The following is a 5303-nucleotide window of genomic DNA, read 5'->3' on the forward strand; positions in this document are numbered from 1 at the left end:
AGACAAGGACACCACAGAAAGATAGCACTGGAACAGACATCTTTGAACACATAGAAAAGACAAGAGGACTATAAAAATAAGCTTGAAAACTTTGAAGACTCCTCTCACCCTCTCACCCACTGTCGCTTCCTGCTGTGGCAAACATGGAGTTTGCTTTGGGGGCAATAAAAAAAAAATCATACACCAGCTTGCAAAAGCACATCTGATTAACTGGGCTGGTGGTATGAATACGACAAGCATAGTTCTGTAAATGCAAGGCTCACAAACCATGTTCCAATCCATGAGAAAGCCACTATCTACAATCCTATTTCTGTTGGTCGGTGAACAAATGATATTATACTATTATTTCCAAATTCAAGACAGGACTCTAGAAGTCCTGGAATGAATGCAGTGATTCACAGATGAAATCACTATTCTTTTCCAACTGATTGGCCAAGCTGAAACACAAGCCTCCAGGATCACTAAGGAGTCAATAAAATGAGTTAACTCTGCATTCAAAACCTTTTGGGAATAGTTTTGTTTCCACATTTGTAAGGATACCTTACAGCACAATTCTACGCATGTATACTCAGAAGTAAGTCCATTGAAATCAATGAGGCTTACTCCTAGGTGAGCATGTACAGGATGGCAGCCTAAAGAATATCCAACCTCCAAAGGCTAAAAATAGATACTTGAAATAAAACGACTGATGTTTATCTTAGTAAAAGAAGAAAGGATTAATTTTAAATTGTAGTTAATGATTACCTCTGAAATCCACCATTTTATTTTCCAAGTGATATTCTCTGACTGCCTATCAAATCCTACTTCTACCCTTGCACAATCTGGTCAGCAGAAATCTGAACAGGAAACTCATAAATGAAAGGAAGTGCATAAATAAATTAAATTATCATGCATAAAACATGCAAATGGTTTAAATACTGCATATGAAATGCTAGTTTATGTTCATTAATCTCAGGTTGCACTTTTGAGGGACAAATAGGCACTAATTAGGTCCAGATTAATGCACTCCCAAACCTTCCAATATGTTTTTAGGTGAGTTTTTAAATGAGATGAATTAAAATATACACAGCTGCTCATCAGCCATTGTCTTGCGCTCTCATTTTTTGAGGGCGCTGACAAAAAAATACAGATCAAGCCGGGATCAAAATATTTGTCTAATCCCCAATTAATTGGTATAATTCTAAACCCTACTCATTATATATAGAATAAGATATGTTATCTGCAGTTACTAATTTTTCTCTTTTCTCCAAATGAGCACACAGAAATATGTTGAGTGGGAAAGAGAGGTTGTCATGTATTGCCATATGCACGTTGGTATATCTATATACCTCAGTAGCTTTAAAGCCTTTCTGCACAGAGACACTGGCTTCCATGCGCTCAACTTATGTGCGTGCTGATATCCGTCTGGATACATAGTTGCAACTGCACAGTCACTATGGTGTTTGCCCACAGTGCATGGAACTTTGTATGTTTTTTGGCTCTGGATGGGGATATGCCATGATTTGCATGTGACACGTTTCCCGTGAGTGTGACACATTTTCCTTGTGCTCCCTGGGGCATTTGGTGGGCCTCTGTGAGATACAGGAAGCTGGACTGGATGGGCCTATGGCCTGGTCCAGTGGGGCTGTTCTTATGTTCTTATGAGTACAGCTAATTTGGGCCCCCTTTTTAAATGTCTGCTCTTCTTTTAGAAACAATGTGGCAAAACTAAGATTAAAATGCCCACAATTCACGCAAAATCATGAATCCCACTGGTTTCCATAGGAGATTTTTGTAAGTGTGTATTTCATTGGGATATGAAAGTAGTTAAATTTTGGCCCAGTTGTGCCCAGTGTGTCTTATAAATCAGCTTGGGATTTTGCAGTGCGGTGGTTTAGGATGTTCCCTTGTTGCTTTTGAAAGGGCTACTGTGAAGAAGATTCATGCTAAGTTGGCTTAGTGGTATCCCACATGGCTCAGATATGTGGGAAACCTAGTTGTGAAACTTGTTTTTATTTCGGAATGAGAGAGGAAGGAGAAGAGAAGGAGACTTTTTTTTTCTATTGTGCTTTGCTCAGCCAGACAAAATTCACATAACAGAATTGGCTCTTGGCCAAATTAATCCTTTCATTCGTGAGGACTTCTTAAGGGACACAGCCTTGGCTGAAAGTTTCCTTCAGTGCCTTTGCATGCATGGCAGGCCTTTATTTGTGGAAGCAAGGAAATTGTTAACCTCAGCAGCACTCCCTTGTTGGCTGCCAGTCTAGAATGAAAAGGAGGAAGCAAAAAGCTACAGGACAAATTCAGCAGGGAAGAAACACAGTCTCCAATATTTATTTATTTTTTTTAATGAAGTCTGCGTACCTGACACTGCTCTGAACACACACAAAAAAAGAGCAGCCTTGAAAATAGGTTTGGGGGTTAAGATTTTGATTATGAGCTCATGTGGTAAAATAAAACAAAAGGCGGGGGGGGGGAACCTGAAAGAGATCCTCAAACTTAAGTTTGTACTGAAAACAGATACATTTGCCCAAATAATGCTTAATATATGGCCATGTATGTTATTTGTGTATCCTTAGCATACATGTATTGAAAATCAAACTGTTGTCACATAACTCAAGTTAAATACAGTCATATATTTAACTTGTTTTTGGAAAGAATTGAAATCACACGTGTGTCCCTTTGGAAACAAATGTAAGCCATGGACAATAAGAATTACCACAAGGAAGCAAGGACACATACAAAGACACGGACACACATCCACATAAATGCTTTCAGACACACACATTTATTTGAGTCTCCCACCCTGAGAGCCTTTCAGTGGCTAGTTGGGCATATTTGCATATATTAAATTAGCTGCCATAAACAACAACAATAAAGAATGATATCTGCTCCATCAACAATCAACATGGCAAAAGACAAATGTTCTCACATTCATTTAGCCTAAAAAATATGCTTATTCTTAATTCCTAAAAGGAAAAAAAAAGAGATGATTTTACAGTTACAAAATCCTAAGTAAGAGCTAAACATATTCACCTCACAAAGCCATTTCTCAACTAGCCCCTTGGCACTTGCTGAAATTATTTGCAGTAGGTATGCTACTTTTTCATTTTCTGCTGACTCCATGTGGGTAATTTTTCTCTCATTATTAAAAGTGAACCTGGCAATTCCTCCAAAGCGTCTCTTTAGGCGTGGCTGGGCCCGAAGTGGATCTTTTGTCTCAGAAATGTATTGCCGAAAGCTCACTGCCACACCGAAGGGGAGAAACCTGAAAGTGATAAAGTGAACTTTATAGATATCTATATACACATAATTTTAGACCAATATATACAGCTGTCAGGTGAAATGGACTGTTTGCCTTGGAAAGAATAGTCCTTTTTTCCCTCCAAATAATCATTCAGACCTGAATGTCATCCAGAAGCGATTCTGCCTTCTCCAACTTATCCAGCATCTGGGGCTGAGAGATAACCCTCATGGCATTGGCCTCCTTTTCTGACTCCTTCATTATTAGCCTCCTGATGGGTGAGATAGAATACACTGAATGTAATAACCATACTTCACACAACAGGCCCTCTCTTGCTTTTAAATTGAAAATCCCCTTATTACAAAACAAGGGGTGTCCTTTTTCTTCTACCTTTAAGTAGGACTGCCACATTCATTGGTTTTTACAAAAAACGCAGCTGCTTTTTAAGCTACAGATAAATAGAATCTGCGAGGCAGTCTCTGCAGTCTGAATTGCATTATTTTCTGAGATGCTGGTCTCTCTCTCTCTTTCACACACACACACGTGTGTGTGTGTGTGTGTGTGTGTGTTTCACCAGCAGATATATATGCTGGAATGAACAAAGAAAGTCATTTTCTCTCCTAATTATGATTCTGCACTGCTTTGTACTATTAATTTACATCGCCACATAGATCTTTCCGAGGGGCTTTGTTTTCTATTTTATTTTTCCACAGCAGATTTGACATAACATTTTTTTTAAATCTAAGAAAATAGATAATTTGAAGATTACATACTTATGATAAACAAAAATAACACAGATAGCCAACTATACAGATGTGGCTTCCGGTTTTACAGCTTGGGTTTATATGAGACATTGGATGTGACACCACTGAAAACCATTACAATTTCTATCCCCAGTAAAATATGTGTTGTATATAATATGGAGAATGATTGCATTATGTTTAAGGATATACTAGTGATAGTTGTCTTGTATTTTTCTCTGTACTCCTGTACATTAAATATAACCTTCCCTGCAAAAGACCAAAATAAATCCTATAATAAAGCAAGAAGAGATTAACATTAGGGCAGCTGAATCTATTCTTTCTATACATTACAGATCATTAGAGCTGAGGGCATTAATGGATTAAACACATCAATTAAACAATTAATTCCTTAAACTACTTTGGATTTCAAGCTAATTATAATGTAATGCTTCGTGAATATGTGTTGTCATTAATGCAAACAATATATGCTCATCTCTTGATTCTGCCTTGTATTTAAAATGATTTTCATACCAAATTGAATGATTTAGTTAAAAAAAAAAATCCTTCCATTAAATATCCTTGAAACTGTCAACATCAGCAATTTTCAACCTTTTTCATCTCATGGCATCCTGAGATGGTGCTAAAATTGTCAAGCCACACATCAGTTTTTTGTGTTTTTTTTACAACTGACAAGGCACACTGCACTGCCCGCCGTGGCCCTACAAATATATGACCTCCCCACAAACTCCCATGGCACCACTGATTCGTGGCACGCCAATGTACTGCAACACAGTGGTTGAAAATTGCTGACAAAGATTGACATACTGTTTTATTTTTTTTTAAAGAAACAATTGGAACAAAGACAGATTTTAGGTTGATAGATGTCAAGAATGACAGAAAACTAATTTTGACAAGGTTCAATGTATTTCCTAATTACATGGAAATACCAATTACAAATGCAACTGTTACCCTGCAGATGCCCAATCTCATCTGAACTCGGAAGCTAAGCAGGGTCAGGCCTGGTTAGTACTTGGATGGGAGACCGCCTGGGAATACCGGGTGCTGTAGGCTTATACCATAGTCTTTCGAGACTGAAGGTTGCCAACCAACCTAATTACAATGGAAATACTGAGTTCTAGTAACAAGGGCTTAGGATGCTTCATTTTACTGTGCATATACAAAAAAGGCAGCGTTACTACAGCAATATAAATTTTGCCATCAAATGCCGACTCCTTGTCTTTATCAGTATCGCTGAGATTATCAGTTTAGACATAATCACTGGTCTTCTTAAGTAACATAAGAGACTGTTGTAATTGACATAATGTCAGAAACTGCAC

General features: G+C 37.8%; 1 pseudogene; it reads left to right on the top strand.

The window, feature by feature from the left end:
- The first annotated feature begins 4920 nt into the window (after nucleotides 1-4920).
- LOC136658060 (5S ribosomal RNA) lies at nucleotides 4921-5037 on the top strand (annotated as a pseudogene).
- The last annotated feature ends 266 nt before the right edge of the window (nucleotides 5038-5303 follow it).

The sequence above is a fragment of the Tiliqua scincoides genome, chromosome 7 (assembly GCF_035046505.1).
Source record: "Tiliqua scincoides isolate rTilSci1 chromosome 7, rTilSci1.hap2, whole genome shotgun sequence".
Taxonomy (NCBI): Eukaryota; Metazoa; Chordata; class Lepidosauria; order Squamata; family Scincidae; genus Tiliqua; species Tiliqua scincoides.